This window comes from Dipteris shenzhenensis, chromosome 18 (assembly GCF_047967505.1).
Source record: "Dipteris shenzhenensis isolate YYH24624 ecotype China chromosome 18, Dip_SZ_1.0, whole genome shotgun sequence".
Taxonomy (NCBI): Eukaryota; Viridiplantae; Streptophyta; class Polypodiopsida; order Gleicheniales; family Dipteridaceae; genus Dipteris; species Dipteris shenzhenensis.
In genome coordinates this window covers 13089094-13103605 of record NC_141613.1, presented here as the reverse complement: position 1 = coordinate 13103605, position 14512 = coordinate 13089094, and the positions used below count along the sequence as shown (strand labels likewise).

At 42.4% G+C, this 14512-nt stretch overlaps 1 long non-coding RNA gene across 1 annotated transcript; it reads left to right on the top strand.

The window, feature by feature from the left end:
• Positions 1 to 6950: 6950 nt before the first annotated feature.
• On the top strand, positions 6951 to 8243 carry LOC147890819 (uncharacterized). The gene is made up of 3 exons (XR_015542639.1): positions 6951 to 7597; positions 7779 to 7901; positions 8056 to 8243. It is a non-coding gene; the product is annotated as an uncharacterized LOC147890819 (long non-coding RNA).
• Positions 8244 to 14512: the final 6269 nt, after the last annotated feature.

Here is a 14512-nt window from a genome sequence, read left to right as displayed (position 1 = left end):
TGTCTGCGCAAAGTATCATAGCCATTTGATGTCATTTGCATGGCTTAGAATGGATATTTCCTAGTTTTTCACCATACATCATGCATGAGTGTTGAAAAACATGCATTGATGTGCTTCGAGCAACCATAAATGTGGTATTTTATGGACATGAAACTTTGTAAAAGCTTTAAAATAGGTGATTTCATGGCCTGTGCAAAGTATCATGACCATCTCATGTCATTTTCATGGCTTCGAATGGATATTTCCTAGCTTTTCACCATGCATCATGCATGAGTATTGAAAAACATGCATTGGTGTGCTTCTAACCATAAAAACGGTATTTTCTAGGAATGATACTTTGCACAAGCATTAAACAAGGCAATTTTAATGCATATGCAAAGTATCATGCCCATCTAATGTCAATTGCATGGCTTGGAATGGATATTTCCTAGTTGTTCACCATGCATCATGCATGAGCATTGAAATACATGCATCAGTGTGCTTCTAGCCATGAAATGGTATTCAAAAGACATGATACTTTCTACTAGCCTTAAAATGGTGTATTTTAAGTCCTATTTCAAAGTATCATGGCTACTATGCATGGCTTGGATCAGATATTTCCTAGTTTTCCACCATGCATTATTCATGCCCATTCAAAAATATGCATTTGTCAACTTCTAGCCATGAAAATGACATCCAAAGGTCATGACACTTTGCACAAGCCTTAAACTAGCAAGTTCATGCCTTTGCAAAGTATCATGCCCATTGGATGTTATATTGTTTGTCTTGGCATGGATATTTCTCATGCATGAGCATTGAGAAACATGCATCGATGTGTATTACACAAGGAACTTCTAGCCATTCACTATATAGGGAAAACCTCACAAACTATGAAAAAGGAGGAAATTTCCTAGATATAACTAGGCATTTTGGTATGTATATCTAGGAAAAATCCTTCCCTAGCTAAAATGCATACCTCTATCTAGGAAAAGAGGTTGTCATCTAGGAAATTAGATGAGTGTGTTACATTTCTATATAGGAAGTCGATACCTCTATCTAGGAAAAAGATAAAATGCATACCTCTGTCTAGAAAAAGAGGTTGTCATCTAGAAAAATAGATGAGTGTGTTACATTTTTATATAGGAAATCGATATTTCTGTGTAGGAAATCGATACCTCTATCTAGGAAAAAGAGGTTTTCACCTAGGAAATAAGATGTGTGTGTTGCATTCCTATATAGGAAATCTCATTCTCTAGTTAAGATATATACCTCTATCTAGGAAAATGGGTGGTCACCTAGGAAATTAGAAGAGTGTGTTACATTATTTCTATATATATATATAAGGAAAAGTTATTTTATGTAAGAGATTAATTAGACGACATGGCACATGGGAATTCTTGTTCCTCGGTGGCATATCTGGCATCCAATGAACTTGAGAGTTTGCAAGGACATAAAAAAGATTTAGTTTGAGAATCGTGCAAATTTCAGTGCCGATCCGATCGTGGGACATATGGATCTCCTTGTCTATTGTGTACTTTTCCTTGACATACGTATGATCTGCATGTGGATGTGGACAAACTACCTTCCTAGTAGCACATATAGTACCACATGCACCTAATCCTTTGCAATGACATTAAGACCACTTGTTTTAAGACCCTTGCAAATTTTGGTGCTTATCTAATGGTGGGATATTCGGTGCGGATTTCCATTGCGCATTCTTCCTTCACATGCATAGCATCCACATGCAAATATGGGCATTCTTGCTCCCCGGTGTCACATCTAGCATCCAATGCACCTTACACTTTGCAAGGGCATTAAAACAACTTGTTTTAAGACCCTTGCAAAGTTTGGTGCTGATCCAACGATGGGGTATACGGATATCTATCTCCATTGCACATATCGCATATAGCATCCACGTGCGAATATCCGCCTTCTTGTTCCCCGGAGGCACATACGGCATTCGATTGACTTGATACTTTGGAAGGAAATTATCAAGACCCTTGCAAAGTTTGGTGCTGATTCGATGGTGGGATATACGGATGCAGATGTTTGTTGTGCATTTTTCTTTCACATACATAGCATCCACATGCAAATATGGGCATTCTTGTTCCTTGGTGCCACATCCGACATTCGATGCAGCTTACACTTTGCAAGGAAATTAAAACAACCTGTTTTAAGACAATTGCAAATTTTGGTGTTGATCCGACGGTGGGATATACTGATGTCGGGGTCCATTGCACATTTTTCCTTCATATCGCGTAGCATCCACTTGTGTATATGTGCATTCTTACTCCTCAGTGACACATACAGCATCCAATCCACTTGATACTTTGGAATGAATTTTTTTTTTTCAAAGACCCTTGCAAAGTTTGGAGCTGGTCCGACAGTGGGATATAAGGATGTGGATGTCCATTGTGCATTTTTCCTTCACATACATAGTATCCACATGCAAATATGGGCATTCTAATTCCCCGGTGTCACATCCAGCATCCAATGCACCTTACATTTTTCAAGGACATTAAAAAAATTTGTTTTAAGGCCCTTGCAAAGTTTGTTTCTGATCTGACGGTGTGGTATACGGATGTCGGTGTCCATTGCACTTGTTTCCTTTATATACATAGTATCCACATCCGAATATGTTCCCTAGTGGCACATCCAGCATCCAATGCACCTTACACTTTGCAAGGACATTAAAACTACTTTTCTTAAGACCCTTGCAAAGTTCGATGGTGGAATATATGGATGTTGGTGTCGGTTGCACATTTTTCCTTCATATCGCATACCATCCACGGTGCAAATATGTGCATTCTTGTTCTAAGGTGTCACATACAACATCCGATCCAGCTCATACTTTGGAAGGACATTAACACCAAAATTTCCAAGACCCTTGCAAAGTTTGGTATTGATCCGACAGTGGGATATACGGATGCGGATGTCCATTGTGCATTTTTCCTTCACATACATAGCATCCACATGCAAATATGGGCATTCTTGTTCTCTAGTGTCACATCCAGCATCCAATGCACCTTACACTTTGCAAGGACATCAAAAAAACTTGTTTTAAGACCCTTGAAAAGTTTGGTGCTGATCCGATGGTGTGGTATATAGATCTTGGTGTTCGTTGCACATTTTTCCTTGTAGTATCCACCTGCGAATATGTGCATTTTTGCTCCCCGGTAGCACATATGGCATCCGATCCATGTGATACTTTGGAAGGAAATTAAAACCAATTTTTTTAAGACCCTTGCAAAGTTTGGACCTAATCCGACGGTGGGATATACGGATGCAGTTGTCCATTGTGCATTTTTCCTTCACGCACATAGCATCCAAATGTAAATATGGGCATTCTTGTTCCCCGATGTCACATCCGATATCCAATGCACCTTACACTTTGCAAGGATATTTTTTAAAAAAATTTAAGACCCTTGCAAAGTTGGTTCTGATCCGACGTGTGGTATACGAATGTCGGTGTCCGTTAAGTTGCACTTGTTTCATTCATATACATAGCATCCACATGCGAATATAAGCATTCTTGTTCCTTGGTGGCACATCCAGCATCCGATGCACCTTACACTTTGCAAGGACATTAAAAAATTTTTTTTAAGACCCTTAAAATTTTGGTGTTGATCTGACGGTGGGATATACGGATGCGGATGTCCATTGTGCATTTTTCCTTCACATACATTGCATCCACATGCAAATATGGGCATTCTTGTTCCCAGTGTCACATCCAGCATCCAATGCTCCTTACACTTTGTAACGACATTAAAACAATGGATCTCGATGTCCGTTGTGCTTGTTTCCTTCATATACATAGCATCCACATGCGAATATGAGCATTCATGTTCCCTGGTGGCACATCCGGCATTCGATGCACCTTACACTTTGCAAGGACATTACAACAACTTGTTTTAAGACCCTTGCAAAGTTTGGTGCTGATCCGAAGGTGGGATATACGAATGTCGGTGTCCGTTGCACATTTTTCTTCATATCGCGTAGCATCCGCGTGCAAATATGTGCATTCTTGCTCCCGTTGGCACAAATGGCATCCGATCCACCTAATACTTTGGAAGGACATTTTTAAAAAAATTCTAAGACCCTTGCAAAGTTTGGTGCTGATGTGAAGGTGGGATATACAAATGTCGATGTCCGTTGCACATTTTTCCTTCATATCACGTAGCATCCACGTGCAATTATGTGCATTCTTACTCCCGTTGGCACAAATGGCATCCGATCCACCTGATACTTTGGAAGGACATTAAAACCAAATTTTCTAAGACCCTTGCAAAGTTTGGTGCTGATCCGATAGTGGGATATATGGATGTGGATGTCCATTGTGCATTTTTCCTTCACATACATAGCATCCACATGTAAATATGGGAATTCTTGTTCCCCAGTGTCACATCCGACATCCGATGCACCTTACACTTTGCAAGGACATTAAAACAACTTGTTTTAAAATGCAGGAAAAATTTGGTGCCAATCGGATATTGCACATAAACCACTAGCATGAACTTCTCAAATGATCCCGCTCTTTGCATTGCACACAAGCAACTAACATGAACTCATCAATGCTAAGGCAGTAGATGAAATGTACGGCTGGTTGAAAATTGAGTGGAATTGATTTTGAATGGTTATATTAGGATGTTGCTCTTGTTGTAACTCAAAAGCATTGCATCTCTCATCTATAAAGCTTAAATTATAATTTGTGAGTTAAATACCAAAACATGCCTTGTATCTACTATCAAGTATGTTTAATAAAGAAGACTCAAATTGTTTAATAGGCTCGAGAGACACTATATGATTCTATATATATATCATATATATCTTTTTTGTATCTCATATATACATATATGGTTCTTTCTATATATGATTCATCATTTTCTCTTTGTTGTAACTCTAAAGCTAAAACATATATATATAGCTTATGCACACAACCAACAACCCACTCCATCTACTCTTTTCTATCTATGTATGCCTATGTCTATGTAAGATGAGGCTCAGCTGCCCAAGGACTGGAAGCTGGACTAATTACCTTCTTCTAGAGCATCTCCTGAACAGCTTTATTAATGCACTCAATTTGCTTTGGTGATGACGTCGATGATGAGCCATCTTGATTGGAAAAGCAGCCTCTATTCGGATTGAATGGTATACATGAGTAGTTGTTCGGGAGGGAATTGATGGGTCGGCCACAACATTAGGAAACTGGGCTAGAAGGTTACGTATTTTTTGGACACGGGTTGATACAAACACAACTTCGGCTAATTGAGAGCACACAACAGATTCAAATGTTCCCCAACTTTGCCATGGAATGGACACATTACCACTTACCACTACATTATGATTTTGAAAATCTAGGACAGATGATTTTTCTCAAGCCAATCACAATCTAAGATTAAGGCAAACAATTGTTTAGGAAGTGAATAAACATCGTGATAAAAAGTTTGATTGAGCAAGGAAAAGGAAACGTGTGCTAAGGAACTAGAAGAGTATAGGGTTTGTTTGTCATCAAACACCGAATTCATGTTTGTTGCATATTCATGTTTGTTGTGTGTGTATATGAAGTTAAGTGATGCATGTATGTTGTGTGTGTATATGAAGTTATGTGATGCATGTATGTTATGTTAGGACATAGCTATGCTATGTTTTGTTAGCACTGGCTCTCCTAGAGACAGTGCTTTAGGATTGAGTTGAGGGGAGTTTTGTGATTATTCCTAGTTTTTTTTTTTAATTATGTGGTAGTGTCCACGTGTATGACCACATGTCAATCCATGTGTCGATGGTAGTTCTAACTGTAACCGAAGCTAGGGCATTGCCCATGAATAAATGAAGGGAGGGCGATCTTCTTGGTTAGAGTTGTTCTCCGATCCAGAGCATTCCACATACACTTGGTGGAGACATCGGGCTGTCTTTCCTGAATTCTCCCGATCATCCTCACGTTTTCCAACAGCCGCTCGAGCAGCATATGTTTGAACCACAGGATCTAGTTTACGAGGCTGTCCAAATAGCTCAATAGATCGAGTCCTCTATGAGAGTGCTCTCAACGGAAGCAGAATAGAAGAGGGAAAGAGAGAAACAGAGAGCCACACAAGTTTTTGGTGGGTGCAGAACACCCTAATCTTCTTTTTCATTCATTTATATATGTGTTTGAGTATTGTACATAACCGAGGTAAAGGCATAGTGACCTTTAACCCCCACAACCTCCCACTTAAAGGACAATATGCCTTTAAGGGAGAACAACTAATGAGCATACTATCCAATGCCCATCAATACATGACAATACTCAAACCACTGACTAGGTAAACTCTTTGTCAGCATATCTGCAGGGTTATCATCTGTATGAACCTTGACAAGCTCTATGCACTTGTCCTCAAGTACCTCCCTGATGAAATGATACATGACCTCAATGTGTTTGGCCTTTGCATGAAAGACCGAATTCCGTGCTAGCAAAATAGCACTCATGGAATCACTATGCAATGTCGGTACACTTGTATGAATCCCCAAATCTCCCACTAGCCGATCAAGCCATATAGCCTCCTTGCAACCCTCTGCGGCTGCAACATACTCAGCCTCTGTGGTAGACAAAGCAATGCACTTCTGTGCACGAGACATCCACGACACTGCACCACCTGCAAAGGTGAACACATAACCAGAAGTGGATCTCCTACTATCCACATGCCTTGCATAGTCTGAATCTGTGTACCCAAGTACACGCATATCTCCTCTACCAAAGCAGATGCACATCTCCTTGGTACCCTTCATGTACCTCATGATGCACTTAACTGCCTCCCAATGCCTCTTTCCTAGATTAGCCTTACACCGGCTAACAACTCCGATTGCAAATGCAATGTCTGGTCTAGTAGCTATCATAGCATACATAAGACTCCCAACCGCTGATGCATAAGGAACCTTGGCCATCATGGCCCTCTCCTCATCTGATTTGGGACTATCTGTATGACTGAAGACTCGAGCAGATTTTGGAGGTGAGACAATAGTACACATGGAGGGCAGTGACTCTGTGCAATGCGCAGGTGCTTTGGATTCTTGTATTCAGGAAAAAGGAAATTTGGGGATGTGCTGTGAAGGTTCAGATGGTGGAAACAAGTCTCAAGTACTATCAGGAACATCTAATTCCAAGAGTGGGCAGAAAATACTACTACAGAGAGAGCCAGTGCAGTCAGTGTTCAAAAGTTTCCTTGTAGAATCGTCTGGCTTCTTTCATGAGCTGATCTCGAAGCTTAGGGCCAATTATGGGCTTCCACTTATTTAGCTGATGGGATTTTGATCAGAGAGAACCAGTGCAGGCAGTGTTCAAAAGTTTTCTTCTAGAATCGTCTGGCTTCTATCATGAGCTGATCTCAAAGCTTAGGGCCAAGTATGGGCTTCCACTTATTTAGCTGATGGGATTCCAATCACAAGCCATGATGAAAGAAAAACTTTAGATTTGAGGAGACGTCAACTATGGTGCCATAAGTGCTTGGTTCACCTTGGGGATTTTGCTCGTTATAAAGAACATCTTCTTGGGAGCGATCCTTGAAATATCAATGTTTCAATTGTAGCAGACTTTTATCAAAAGGCAATATCACACTTGCCATCCATTCGCCAATCTCACAATCAGGTCTATCTGCAGGATTTGCCATTATGCTTATAGTAGAAGTCTGAGAAATGAGGATCAACTTACTTTTAACCTTGGAAATAGATTGAGCTTTCTTGAAAAGTTTTTCCATAATCTAAGATTATTAATAGCTTTCATAGTCTCCTTCCTCTGATCCCTCAGATTCTTGTTTCTGCACATGCAGCTGGCAGTGTTGGCTGTATATAGTGGAGATGATCTGCTCGCAGTGTACCACTACTTCCGGAGTTTGGCAGTCAAGAACCCCTTCCCAACAACAAAGGAAAATCTGACTATGATTTTTGAAAAGGTGCTCTGTACTCTTTGCCTTGGATTCCAGATTCCGATCATCATCTAAAATTATTTGCGTTCTCAAGCTTTATGTATAAGATCTGGCTGAGGTCCTTAGTTTGCTCAGGACACACCACCCTTTAAAGTGGCTAACTTGTCCTTGACCTATACAGAACCGGGTGAAGTATCTCCAGCTTCCTCCTAGGATTGAGGCAACGTTGCAGTCATCAAAGTTAAAACCTTGCAAGGCTGCACAAGCGGCCAAAATTATGGGTACTAGAATTCCTAAACTTGCGAAGAGGAATGGTACTCAAGAGCTGCTGGATGAACTGATAAATAGATTTTTCATTTGTTTTGTGCGACTGAAGAGCGTACAAATTCAACTTTTTGTCCGCACCTTGTCTTATAAACTTTTCATGTTTGACAGTAAGTAAAGTTAGCTAATTGCTGCTAGCCACCCATAAAAGCCCATCCGACCTGGGTGGTCTCCATGAAACTAGCTCACTCTGGCTGCCCAATCCAGACCAATTGGTCCATGCAAACTTGTCCATGCCAACTTGTGGCTCATGCCTACTTGAGCTTCCCAAAGGTCGACAAAGCACCCTAACTTAAGTAGCATTCCCTCGCAATGGCCAGAATATGAGTAAATATATCAGAGGCATTGAATGGACATCACATTGAGGTATTTATTCCTCTAAACTTTTAGCGAATAAAGGTTTGATGACACTGAAATTCACTTTCTGTAATCCTTCAAATAATCTAGCAAAAACTAGTACTCACAGAATCAGATCACTGCTGAATGTAATCTAATAGTTTTCATTTCAGCAGTCATGCCAAAACTTTTGAATATAGCTCTTTCTTTTTTAAAATTGCAACCATGCCATTCACTTTCAGATTAGTTTATAAGACTAGAACATATCCAATCGTACAAATTCAACTTTTTGTCCGCACCTTGTCTTACCAAGGAATAAATACCTTGTTTAAAGGAATAAATACCTCAATGTGATGTCCATTCAATGCCTCTGATATATTTACTCATATTCTGGCCATTGCCAGGGAATGCTACTTAAGTTAGGGTACTTTGTCGACCTTTGGGAAGCTCAAGTAGGCGTGAGCCACAAGTTGGCATGGACAAGTTTGCATGGACCAATTGGTCTGGATTGGGCGGCCAGAGTGAGCTAGTTTCATGGAGACTACCCAGGTCGGATGGGCTTTTATGGGTGGCTAGCAGCAATTAGTTAACTTTACTTACTGTCAAACATGAAAAGTTTAGTGCCAACATGTGCACATGTAGAAGGAATTAGATAGTCCAAGAGCTGCATTCAGGATCAATGCCAGTAAAGTCCTGGCATGCTGTCATGAAGAGACCAAAGTGCTGAAATCCATGGCGTCTTTGGGTTGAGCACACCCACCAAATCACATGGCCAGTTAGGTTGACCATGTTAGTGGTCAACAATAAGCAGTGGGCTGGCAAGAATCAGCTCACCAGGGTGTATTGTACAATACTTGAAGTCTACATGCTTGTGGCTGCATCATGGAGAGCATCCAACAGTTGTAGATGAGTTGTGGCAGCCTGATGGTCAAGAACCAAAGTGAGGCTAGAAGTTGGTAGAAGAATCAAAGTTGAGAACCAAGGTCAGTTGGATGGAGAGATCATTGGGTCTATTTTGGTGGACTTGCTGTGGTTGCAGCAAATCATTTTGCTGCGACAAGGCAACCTACCTTTGTCCCAACCTATTTAGCAGTGAGCTCAGTAGCCTACCTTTGTCCCAACCTATTTAGCAGTGAGCTCGATGTATGCCTCTCCTACTGTATCTAGGTAGATCGCCACATCGTCCCTCCCCTTGTGCTGAAGACTCTCCTCAGGATTCTTGAAGGAACTCCGTCATCACTCCCTTGTTGGTAGACTTATCATGTTGTAGTTGTGTTAGAAATATGAGGGGGTGCTTGCTGTAGCTAAACCGTTTCCAATGGATTGCAATACTCTTAGATCTCCCTCACAAACATGTGCAAACAAGTCTAGAGAAATACATGGCAAAGTAGGCAGCCAAAAGAATGGGTATGGCATGCTCAACAATGTGGAACTGCTCATAGTACAAAGCTGACCCAAGGTGCACTCCAGATAGACAATCTAAGTGCTGCTGCTCCTCAGTGCCAAAAGCAGCTAAAGATGCTCCTACTCTTGTTGCATGCCTGTGTGGAAGGGTGTATTGTTGGAAAAGATGAAATTGAGGCGCTTAACTCATTTCTGAAACCAGCTCATGTGGATTGGTTCAAAACCATCGATGGCCCGATCTATGGGGATACTTCACAAAGTTTGCGAGTTCAAACGATGACCCGATCTATGGGGATAGCTCACAAATGCACATCTGTAATGATCAATGATGATTTATGTCATTGTAATTAAGATGAGTGATGACATGATAATATAATGTGTGGTTTACATTGCATATAGTAAGTGTAGAGACTATTTCTGCTGTCCCTATGCATGCTTTTGTCTAGCACATCTTTTTGTTAGTCGAAGAATTGCCATATATTGTCTGAAGAAAGTGTTAAGCATAATGGGGATCTAGCTTCTTACAGTTAAAACCCTATAGCGGGAAACTTTTTAAAACTCTACCAAAGCTCAGGTACATTATGGATGACATATGCGCAAGTAAACTTGAAGCAAAAATGCAGATCAGAAGAGCTATGTATATCATATCAGACAGCCAAAATACCATCTAGTAAACTACATCAAAATGGGTCAGTCTGTGTACAAAAGCTGCACTGTCCTGTGTTGTAACATATCTTCACTTTTCCCATGGACACTGGTACATGCTGTGCCAGTGGAGCAGCATCCGCTGTCCACGTGGTGTAGGTTGTGAGTGCACGTTTGTATCCATATCGTTGTCCTATCTGTGAACCTACCTTGGTTGCTACACATCGTTGTCTACTTCAGTTCTGTGCATGGAATTATTACCTGCTTGTGTGCACATATCTAGATCTGGGTGTGATCTTGTGGATTCATTTTCTTTCCGCTATCGCAAGCAAGGCCCATTCACTGTTAATCTCTAACACCCAGCCCCTCCCTAGTTCAGTGCAACAAGCTGGCCAACCAGCCTGCATAGTGGCCGACCCACCCACCTGCTCATGGGACACACATCCCTATATGAAGGGCACACACAGCCCTTTATGAGGAACTAATATCAACTCTCCTTGATCAAAGATCTTGGATGGGCTTACTGAATACAAACTCAATGATTGTGCCTGACTGCAGGAAATGAATTCCATTGTCTGAAAGAAAACAGCCTGTCTCTAATGGACTCCCAAAACGTTAGTTTATAAACCATGCCTCAACCATGGCCCTTGAGTGTCACGATCAGTGACGTATTCCTTTCTCTATATCTTAGACTTATGGATGGTCTGATGAATTGACACTTGTGGAAGGGTATGCCTTTTTGATGGGACACTTCCTATGAGGCACAACCCTTCACAAGAGACATTTTATTGAAGAGACACTCCCGTTGTAATGTACCCTCTCATCAAGGGTCACACCCTTCACAAGGGGTACACACCTCTTCATGCACATACACTTTGGAGTACACACCTTTTCATGTGTGACTCTTCACTCTCTATATAAGAGAGGCCCAATTGTATGGATGACACTACAGATACTACAGACACTCAAGCGATACAAATATTCCTTGTTCTCTACTATTTCAGTCTCCTTTCTGTTCCTTAGCACATTTCTAAATATAGTAAATCTAGGATTTCCTACAGTGGTATCAGAGCAAATTTCGCTCCTGCCTGTAGGAAATGCCCCCCACCTTCTAGCGCCTATCTGATACATCTTTTTCCGCTAGAAGGATATCCGTGCACATTGTGCATGGAAGAGATGGAGAGAATGAGCGTAAAAAATTTTAGCGCCAACCCTGCCTAAAGTCATCAATGGCCTCTCCATCTCCCACACATCACGAGTTGATGTGAATGGACACGACAAAAATCATGTCTTTTCATGTGCTTGGGTTGTCCCAAAACCAAGGGACGCACCTTCTCCACCATCGGACACACCTTTTGATGAAGAGTTTTGACTCCTCACCCAAGGGGCACACCCCATCGTGGAAAAAAGGACACACCTCTTCATGTGGGGACACCCCTTTTGAAAACAGGGTCACACCCCTTCATGTAAAGGTACACCTATTCCAAGGGTCACACCCCTTAGAATAGGCACACCTTTTGGCACCAAGCACCTTATTAAAGGATACCTAGAGGGGCTAAAAACGAAAACCCAGCCCCATACCTTAGGCCTTACCCTAGACTACCCAAGGGTTAATCAAACCCACACTTTAATTTTTGGCAACCACCCAACCTAGGCAGCCACACACAAAAATGACGATCCACGATTGACGCCCGTACGGATTTTCGTCACGTAGGATTCGCCTCCCTTCCACGCCATACGCAGCACCCCCCCATTAGCCGGTTTGCTGCCCTGGGTTCCTGCCAGTCTTTCAGTGCTAGATCACTGCCCTTGCTGCCGCGATTCAGCCTTGGAAGCACGCAGCCAATTTCACCACAAGCAAGCAGGCTGCCCCTTTTTCGCCACCATACCTGCCTTTGCCCAGCAGCTGTTCTGCCCTCTATCGCGATTCAGACCAGCTTGATTCCTGCTCGCTTATCTCGCCACCTTAGCCTGTGAAAAGCGTCCTTTTGCTGCCTTCCAATCCTGACCAGCCAGGCCCAGATTTGCTCCTTGCACCCCACCGGTACTTGCCTCTGATTCCAACGCAGGAAAAGCGTGATTGGTTGCACGAAATCTGCCTTTTCTGCACCCAGTCTCTGCCAATGTCCCTATCTGCCTCGAAAGTCTACCAGGCACCTATTTCTTGTTCACACATCCACGCGGATTTGCAAGGACAGCAACATGGACCTCCGGACAGTGATCTGCGGGCCTTTTCTACACAACTAATTGGCAGATTAAATCTATGCCAGGTGGATTCTTTCCATTCTATTGCTAAGGATTCTCTTTCATATTGTCATTTGACGCTTATTATCAAATTACAGCAAATGAAAGCCGCTTCCTTAAAGCATGGAAACCCCTGGTAATTCATCCGTCCCTTCAAGGACACCTCAGCATCATCTACCACACAATATCGTGTTGAGATTGCACAACCAGCCCATTTTGGAGCTTTTGCATCGTGGGTCTTCTGTGTCACATGCCCTTCCAGTGATTTGGACCACATCCTATACCTTCTGCGTGCGGCACCTGAATTACATTACTTCCTCAGCACAGTCCAGCTTGTGTTCCACGAGACACGTAGATACCCAAAACCCGATATTCCTCACAAGTTTGCTATCCATCTTTGGAGAGATTTTTAGCCCTCAGCTTCAGCATCTCCAGGGTACTCTCCACCTCCTTTAGCTCCCAAATATCCTCCTATACAGGTTGTACCTTCCCCAAGACAGTATTTACACTCTGAAGGCACTCCTTCTCCTAGATATCCTCCACTTCCGACAGCAGCTCCTTATCCCTTCTCAGATCAGTGGACTCTGCAACCTACCCCTGTACTCTCACGAGCAATAACACCCATTTCGGCATCACCAGTGTTACCTCAGACAGAACCTTCTTTACCAGATTTCCACGGCTGGTTCCATCCTGCTTCTCCTGCCCCCTCCAACATGAGCAACCTCAGGGAGCAGCCCGAATCTTCTTCCAGGGATGGTACAAACTAGAGCGCAAGTTCGTGCTTTTCTCACAGGGACCTCAGATATGTCGCAACGCTCGCGTGCAGCCTCTCCGGAGATCAGCGACTCAAGTCCAAAAAAGACCTCTGAAGTCAACTACCCAAGCGAAGCACTACTTCAACTTCAAATTTCCCAACTTCAGGACAGCATCTCTAACTTGGTTTAGAAAGTCCAACAACTCCAAGATTCTTGCAGTACCACACATACAGAGGATGACGTGACGCAACCAGACGACTATGTGGACTCATTCCCACCAGAGGTAGAAAACACTGAACTCCGTGCTCTCTACCGTTTGCTCCAAGCTTCCAAAACTAAAAGACTTGACATTAAACTTCCGGAAGCCTACACTGGTCAACGAAATCGCCGAACAGTTGACCAATGGCTCGCAAAACTGCGCATGTACTTTGATACTGTTGACCTCACTGAAGGCAAAAGTTGCCTTGGCAGCCTCCCTCCTCAAGGATACAGCTTGTCTATGGTGGCAACGACGCTTAAAGGACGGCAAAAGTGGCAAAAGTGTGTTAACTTAGGAATGTTTTGAACACGTGCTCCGTAAGCAGTTCATACCTGCCAATGCGGACTTCCAAGCACGTTCAAAACTGTGACAATTGGAGCAAACAGGCTCCTTATCTTCCTACATCTCTCAGTTCATCACATTGGTGCTGGAGATTGATGGTTTAATTGAGGATGATCGCCTTCATGCTTTCATCTCAGGCCTAAATCCCTCGTTACACATTGATGTCCTTAAAGCAAACATCACCACCACAGCTGGCGCTATTGCTTATGCAGAGTGCATTACAGATTTTCCAAACACAGGGAAGCAGAGTGTGCTAATCGAACACAGAACTCTACTATGGCCAAAGGTGCTCGCCCTCAAGATAATCCCAGGTTTAGAAAAATTTCAGG